The sequence below is a fragment of the Gracilinanus agilis genome, chromosome 3 (assembly GCF_016433145.1).
Source record: "Gracilinanus agilis isolate LMUSP501 chromosome 3, AgileGrace, whole genome shotgun sequence".
Classification (NCBI taxonomy): Eukaryota; Metazoa; Chordata; class Mammalia; order Didelphimorphia; family Didelphidae; genus Gracilinanus; species Gracilinanus agilis.
Window position 1 is genome coordinate 393,934,313 of NC_058132.1, and position 9,392 is coordinate 393,943,704.

The 9,392-nt window shown below is 30.6% G+C and overlaps 1 pseudogene; it reads left to right on the forward strand.

Moving 5' to 3' along the window:
• Positions 1-842: 842 nt before the first annotated feature.
• LOC123241613 lies at positions 843-1,575 on the forward strand (annotated as a pseudogene).
• Positions 1,576-9,392: the final 7,817 nt, after the last annotated feature.

Consider the following 9,392-nt stretch of genomic DNA (forward strand, 5'->3'; position numbering starts at 1 on the left):
CACCAACACCATCACCAACAGATGCCATAGTGTTTTCAGCCATTCCCCAATCAAAGAGCAAACCCTTGCTGTCCAATTTTTCTGCCACCACAATGAGTGAGACTATAAATATTTTTGTGCAGGTTTTTTTCTTTATGATCTTTTTGGGGTATAAACTCAGCAATATTATGGCTGGATCGAAGGACAAACAGTCTTTTATAGCCCTTAGGACATAGTTCCAAATTGCCATCCAGAATGGTTGAATCAATTCACAACTCTTCCAGCAATGCATAAATGTCCCAATTTTGCCTCATCCCTTCCAACACTTATTACTTTCCTTTGCATTCATTTTAGTCAATCTTCTAGGTGTGAGGTGGTACCTCAGAGTTGTTTTGATTTACATTTCTCTAATTATAAGAGATTTAGAACACTTTTTCATGTACTTATTGATAGTTTTGATTTCTTTATCTGAAAATTGCCTGTTCATGTCCTTTGCCCATTTATCAATTGTAATGGTTTGATTTAATTACATTTGATTTAGCTCCTTATAAATTTGAGTAATTAGACCTTTGTCAGAGGTTTTTGTTATAAAGATTTTCCCCAATTCGTTACCTCCCTTCTAATTTTGATTGCATTGGTTTTGTTTTACATTTTGCAACATTTTCTAACTCTTGCTTGGTCTTAAAATCTTTCCTTTCCCATAGAGCTGACAGATAAACTATTCTTTCTTCACTTAATTTACTTAGTTTTCTTCTTTATATTCAGGTCATTCACCTGAATTCAACTCTTTAATTTAAAGAGGATGACAGGAAATTGTGTGTGTCAGAGAATTTGGTTTAGTGAAGGCATACTCAGCCTTCAGGATGAAAGTGAAAATGTTGAACTGGAACCTGGACCATTATGTCTGAGAAACTAAGCTAGACCTTCAGAGAGTTCCAAGAAACTATGATCCTGCAATGCACGATTTTGAAGTTCCATGGGAATATAAGTAGAGCTCTACATATTGTCAAACTGGAATGAGTATTTGCAAAACCATTTCTTGCTTCCCTTGATGGCCATAGAGATGGAGTAAATTACATGACAAAACATCCAAAGTTTGTCTACTGTATTCTCTGGAGTCTGTGATGGAGAGATTAGAATCTGGAACGTGACTAAACAATAATGCATTCCTAGATTGCAAAACCATGAAGGTTTTGTATGAGGAATGAATACTCGATAATCTGGAATTTCTTTCTTTATGGCTGTGATGACAAGACTGTGAAGCAGTGGAAAATGGATGAGCCAGAAAATGGAAAAGAGAAGCCTTTACATACAATATTAGGAAGGACAGTGTTTCTAGGTATTGATCATAATTGGAAAAAAAGAGATATTTTTGCTACATGTGGACAATAAGTGGACATCTGGGATGAAGAAAGAACTAATTCTATTTGTTCATTGATTTGGGGTTTTGACAGTATAAGCAATGTTAAATTTAACCCAATTTAGACTATCTTGGGAAGTTGTGCTTTTGATAGAAATATAGTGCTATATCATATGAGGCAAGCCATTCCTTTAAAGAAGGTCATCTTGGATATGAGGACAAATTGGAAATATTGAATTTCACAGGAGATATTATTAAAAGTCTATGTTGAAAAATATAAAAGCAGTAGGAGTCTCATGAAAAAAATAATGAAATAAATAAATCACTAATTAATGTTATTTAAAAACCGAAAACCAAACTACCAGTATCAGAAATGTAAAAGGTAGAATGTACCCACGATGAAGGTGAAATTACATCAATTATTACAAGCTATTGTGAACAATGATATGCTAATCAATATGATAATCTAAGTGAAATGGTTGAATATTAACAGAAATATTAATTGATGAAATTAAGAAAAGAGTTAACAAAATGTTTATATAGCTATATCTTTAAAAAGAACTTGAATAAGTCATAAATGATATCCCTAAGGAAAAATCCACAAGACCAAATGGATTTACAAATAAATTTGGCCAAACGTTTAAAGAATAGTGAATTAAAATATATCAATTATTTGGAAAAATAGGCAATGAAAGAGTTCTACCAAATTCTTCTTTGACACAGATATGATGCTTATATCTAACCCAGAAAAATCAAAAATAGAGAAAGAAAACTACATCTCAATTTACCAGATGAATATTTATGTAAAAAATAAAATAATACAATATCAAGGAGATTATATCACTCTATTAAAATACCATACATTTTTTCCCATTGGGTTTTGTTATAGGAAAGAGGGGCTGGTTCAATCTTAGAAAAAATATCAGCATAATTTATGTCATTTAAAAATCATATGATCATATCAATGCATATAGGAACAATTTTATAAAACATATTCCTAATAAAATACTGGAGAGCTTAGGAATAAACCATGATTTCCTAAAAATAATAAGTAGCATCTATCTAAAGCAATCAGAAACCAGTTTTTGTACTGTGGGTAAAATAAGATCGGAGTCAAACAAGCATGTCCATTACTAGCATTATTTTATGTGGAATTTAGAATACTAGCTATAGCTATGGAAGAAAATAAAATTGAGGAATTAGAAAGGAAAATGATGAACAATTACTATCATTGCAAATAAAATGAGTATACTTAGAGAATCATAGAAAACTAATTTAAAAAACTAGTTGAAATAAAACTTTAGCAAAGTTGCAGGATATGAATAAACTCATATAAAATGCATGCATTTTTTATATATTTCCAACAGGAACAGAAAAAGATAAATTCCATTTGAAATAATTGCAAACCATATAAAATATTTTGGAATCTATCTGTAAAAATAAATTTAGAATCTATAAGAAAATGACAAAACACTTTTCATGCATATAAAGTTAGCTCTAAACAATGGGGAAAATGCTACTTGCCCATGAGTATGCCAAACCAATACAATATATATGACAATTCTGTCTATCTTTGAATTATTTTATATAGAGCTAGCTTAAAAAAACAAAGCACAATTTTCATCTGGAAGAACAAAATATCCAGAATATGAAGGGAATTTAAAAAATGTGAAGAGTTACTTAGGAGGATCAACTTTCAATTTATATTATAAAGCAGCAATCATCAAAACAATCTGATACTAAGAAATAGAGTAGTAGATCAGTGGAACAGATTGGTTATGCAATATGTAGTAATAAATGGCCATAATAATCTAGTGTTTGATTACCCTAAATATTTAAACCTTTAAGACAAGAACTCACTATTTGACAAAATTACTGTGAAAACTAAAAAGTAGTTTTTCAGAAACTAGGCATAGACATCATACACCAAAATAATACCAAAATTCATATATGACTTTTAAAATCATGTAATATTACAAGTAAGTTAGGAGAAATGTCAACAATTTACCTATCAGTACTATTGGTAAGAGAAGAATTTATGACAAAACAAGAAATGGAAATAAATATCTGGGGAAGTAAAATTAATAATTTTGATTATATTAAATTTTTAAAAAAAGGTTTTCATAAACAAAACCAATGAAGCCAAGATTAGAATGAAATTAGTAACTTTAGGGGGTAAGTGGGGGAATATTTGAAGAAAATTTCCCTGAAAAAGGACTTGTTTCTCAAATATATAAATAACTGAGTAATATTTTTAAAATATAAATAAATAATTCCCCATTTGATAAATGGAGAACATATATGAACAGGTATCTTTTTCAGAAGAAATCACAACTTGATAAACACATAAAAATGCTCTGAATCATTATTGACTAAATACAAATTAAAACAACTCAGAGGTACTACTTCACACTTATCAAATTGGCTAGTAATACAAAGGAAAATGAAAACTTGGAGGCAATGTTGGAAAATATGTATATTATTACACTGTTATTGAATTTATGTGCTTTTCCAGTCATTGTACAGAATAATATGGAAGTGAGACTAAAGGAAAATAAAATGTGCATATCCTTTGACCCACACATGTCACTAACAGGTCTATATCCAAAAGATATCAAAGACAAAGGAAAAGGATCTATTTGCACAAAAATATTTATATTTATTTATACCAACTCTTTTTGTGGTGTCAAATTGGAAATTTGGGGAATGTCCCTTAACTGATGAATGGCTAACAAAGTTGTAGTAATATATTGTGGTAGAATACTATTTGTTACAAAAAATGATGGCCAAAATGATATCATGGATCTATAAAGACACATTAGCTAATGTAAAAGTGATGTGATCAGAAAAAAAAAAACAGTGTACACAGTAAACACAATATTGTATAATCATCAACTGTAAATGACTTAATTTTTCTGATCTGCCATTTCTGGGTTTGTTAGGTTCTGAATGCTGGAGAATGAATGGGGACTAAGGCTAGGAGGAGCAGCTTCACACAGCTCCATTTATTATAGACGAGAGACAAATTTTTATAATGGCAGAGTTCTATTAGGCAATTTGATCCATACATCTGGATATACATACACTGGTGAAACATCTGCCTGCAAGATGACATGAAGATTTTGTATTTATGGAGGGTTGGTACAAGAGCTCTAAAACTTTCCCAGAACAAAAAAAATATTTCTAGAGGCTTACAAAAACATTTCAGAATAAGCCTTGAACATTTCTAGTAAGATACTAGCAGCTCACAGTAACATCTAAGTTTTGTACATGACCTTTGACCAACAGTAGCAGTGTCTCTCTGTGAGATTTGCTAATGACTTAGGCATAATCCAACTTTAGGATCCTAGATCCATGTCTATGCCAACAATGGAGTACCCCATATCCTTACACCCATACCTTAAAGTCCCAACCCACAGTAAGGCCCTAAATAACTTAGTGCTTGGTCCTATCAAGCCTGCACTGTATTGAAACTGTTAACGACAAGGATAAATAGCTTAGAGAGCTGTCTTGCAAGCCATAAACAGAGAAGACAAAATCAGCAATTTTCATGGCTGAGAAACTGAGCAAACGGTAAAAGAAACAACCAACTCTAGAATGTTTCTATGGAGATAAAAAGCAAGTCAGAGACAAAAGGTGATGATGCATTCCAAGCAACCACATGCAAAACTTGAACAAAAAATGGTAACTGGAAACAGATACAGGAAGTCAAAAAGGAATTCAAAAATAAAATAATACAAGTTGAAGAAAAGTGGGAAAAAATGGAAATTGAAACAAAAAGAAAATAGCTTAAAAAGTAAAATTGGTCAACTGGAAAAAGAGGCACAATAATCCAATGTAGAATAGTTTCTTTCAAAACAATTAACTTACTAGAAAAAGAAACAAAAATCCAACAAAGAAAAGAGTTCCGTGAAATGTGGGAAGGATCAAATGGAAAAATAGGATCAAAAGCTCGTTGAAGAAACTGATTTCTTAAAAGTTAAAATGTCTTCATGAGACATCAAGAAACAACAAAAACCATCAAAAGAATGAAAAAATACAAGAAAATATGAAATATCTTATTGAAAAAAAACAACTGACCTGCAAGACAGATCCAGAAGTGACAAATTAAGAATTATTGTACTACATGAAAACTATGATCTCCCCCCCAAAAAGCCTAATCATCATATTATAAGAAATTATCCAAGAGAACTGCTCTGATATTCCTGAACAAGAGAGTAAAATAGAAATTGAAAGAATCCATAGATCACCACCTGCAATAAATGCCCAAATGACAACTCCTAGGAATGTAATAGCAAAGTTCAAGAGTCCCCAGGCCAAGGAGAAAACATGCAAGAAACAGAAAAAAGAATTTCAATATCATGGAATCTGAATCAGGATTACACAGGCTCTGACAGCTTCCACACTGAAAGATCTGAATTCTTAGAATATGACATTCTGAAAGTGAAGGGAATTGGGTTTACAATGGTGATTCATCTGATCATCAAAATTTATTACATTATTTCAGGGGAAAATATGATCATTTAATAAAATAGAAGATTTCTCAGCATACCTAAAGGAAAGAGCGAAATTTAAAAGAAAATTTGGTATATAAATACAAAATTCAAGATAAGCATAAAAAGACAAATTAGAAAGAGAAAAAATTTAAGGGTCTCAATAAGGATGAATTGTCTAGATTCTTATATGGTTAAATGATATTTGCAACTCTTAAATTTTTTATCATTTTCATAGAAGTTAAAAGAAGTATATATAACCAGAGGGTGTAGTAGTAATCTGTTTAGGATGATATACAAAAGACATCAATGGAAAAAAGTATTTCATTAAGAGAAATAGGAAGAGGGAAGTAAAATGGAGTGCATTATATCATATAAAGATGCACAGAGGGCAGGAAACTATCATAGTGGAGGGAAGGATGGGGGTGTTGACAGGTAATACTTAAACCATATTCTCACTGGAGTTGTCTTAGAGAGGAAAGACTAGCCAGAATTATTTGGATATAGAATCCTATCTAACCCTATATGAAGTAAAAGAGGAATAAGAAAAGGAGTGGTGGTGAGAAGTGAATATAAGGGCAGGAGAACTGAGAGTGATTAAAAGCAAAACACAGGTTTGGAAAGAGAGTAGAAGGAGAAAGGGCATATTAAAAGAGGAAAAGATGGAGGGGAATACACAGATGGTAATTATTACTGTGAATGTAAATGGGATGAGCTCACCCATTAAACAGAAGCAGAGAGGATTAAAAACCTGAATCCTACCACATGTGTACAAGAAAAACATTTGAAGCAAGTAGACACACATAGAGTAAAGGTAAAGGGTTGAGAAGCAGAACCTATTGCGCTTCAACTGAGATAAAAAAATGCTGGAAAAGCAATCATGATCTCAGACAAAGACAAAGCAAAAATAGATATGATTAAAGGGGATAAGGAAGATAATTACAATTGTTAAAAGGTAGTATAGACAATGTAGTAATATCAGTATTTAACATATATGCACCAAATGGTATAGGATCCAGATTTTTAAAGGAAAAACTAAAGGAGCTTAGATAGTAAAACCATATTGGTGGGAGACTTCATACTCCCTATCAAAACTAGATAGATTTAACCAAAAAATAAGTAAAAAGAATTAAGGGGAGTGAATAAATTTTTAGATAAGTTAGATTTAATAGGTACTCTGTAGAAAACAATAGGTATAAAAAGAAATATACCTTCTTTTCAGCAGCAAATACAAAAATTAATAATGAACTAGGGCAATGATGGGCAAACTTTTTAAAGAGGGGGCCAAAGGAAAGAAAAAAAACTTTAGGCAGGCCAATATAATTTATTAAAAAAAACCAATGATACATTTTACAAAATTCTTGTATTTTTTGTGATACTAAGCCCTATTAATGACTGAAAGATTATGAAGGAGAAGGGCCATAGTTTGCCCGTCACTGAACTAAGGCATAAAACTTCACAATAAAACCCAGAAAAGCAGAAATAATAAATGCAACTTTTTCAGATCATAATTCAATAAATTTATAATCAATGAGGCTTCATGGAAAGGAAATTTAAAAATTAATTAGAAACTAGTCAAATCCTGAAAAAATGAGTAGATCAAAGTACAAATCATACAAACCATTACCACTTTCACTGAGAGAATGACAATGAAGAAGGAGCATATCAAAATTCATGGTATACAGTCAAAATAATACTCAGGAGAAAATTTATATTTCTGAATGCTTAATCAATAAAATAGAGAAAAAGCAGAATTGGATATGCAATGAAAAGAAACTAGAAAAATAAATTTAAAAAAATTAAAGACTGAGTTGGAAATTCTAAAATTCTAAAGAGGTATTAATAAAATTGAAAGTTTAGAAAACTATGGAACTACTACTCAAGAAAAAAAGTTGGTTCTATGGAAAAATAGTTAGAGAATTGGTTTATTTGATTTAAAAATGAAAGGTGGGGATCAAATTGCCAGTATCAAAAATGAAAAAGGGTGATTTCATTTAAAATGAAAAGGATATTAAAATAATAATTAGGGAATATTTTGCCCAATTATATGACAATAAATCTGATAATCTAGATGAGATTGATATTTACAAAAATATAAATTGCCTTGATTAACAAAAAAAAGAAATAGTATATTTAAATCATCACATTTCAGGAAAAATATTGAATAATAAGTAATACCCTAAGAAAAAATAAACAGGGCAAGATGCATTCAAAAGTGAATTCTATCAAACATTGAAAGAACAATGAATCCCAATTGTATACTAACTATTTGGCAAAATAAGCAAAGAAAAAATCTGACTAAATTATTTTTACAACACAAATATGGTTCTGTTATCTAAGCCAGGAAGATCAAAAACAGAAAGGAAATTACAAAACTAATTTCCTTAATGAACTTTGATGCAAAAATCTTATATAAAATACCAGCAAAGAGACTACAGCAATATGTCACAAGCATTATTCATTATGACCAGATGGAATTTATACCAGGAATGCAAGGCTGTTTAATATGAGAAAAACAATCAGCATAATTGATCATATCAATAACCAAATTAATAGAAATCACATGATTTTCTCAATAGATGCAGAAAAAGCCTTTGCAAAATCTAACACCCTTTACTTTTGAAAACACTAAAAAGCATAGGAATAAATGGGCCATTTCTCAAAATGGTAAGTATTATTTATTTAGAACCATCAGCAAATATCATCAGCAAAAAGGATGATAGAAGTCTTCCCAATAAAATCAGGTGTGAAGCAAGGATTACCATTATCACCACTATTATTTAATATGCTTTAGGAATTAGAGAACAAAAAAATTGAAGGAATTAAAATAGGCACTAAGGAAACTAAACTATCACTCTTTTACAGATGATGATGATGTAATTAGAGAATACTAGAAAATAACTAAAAATGTAGTTGAAATAATGACTTAAATAAAGTTGCAGAATGCAAAATAAACCAACAAAAATCATCAACATTTCTACATTTTTCCAACAACACACAGCAGCAAGAGTTAGAAAGAGAAATTTCATTTAAAATCACTCTAGACAATATTAAATGTTTGGTAATCTATTTGTCAAGGCAAATATAGAAATTATATGAACAAAATTAAAAAATACTTTTCACACAAATAAAGTTAAATCTAAACAGTTGGAAAAAAACACTAATGGCTCATGGGTAGGCTGAGCTAATATAATAAAAATGACAATTCTACCTAAACTAATTTACTTATTCACTGCCATGCCTATCAAACTACCAAAAAACTTATAGAACTAGCAAAATAATAACAGAATTAATTATTCAGAACAAAAGGTCAAGAATATGAAGGGAAATAATGAAAAAAATGTGAAGGATGATGAATTAGTGGTACCAGATCTTAAACCGCAATATAAGACTGTAATCATTGAAATAATCTAGTGCTGACTGTAAGGATAGTATTGAAACTGTATCCTTATTTGTATATTTTCTTCTTAGTTATTGATAAAAGGCCAGTTGATTTGCTGTTGAAGGTGAGCAGTTGGTACACTCTTGGACCTAGTAAACTAGGTGGCTATAAAATCTCA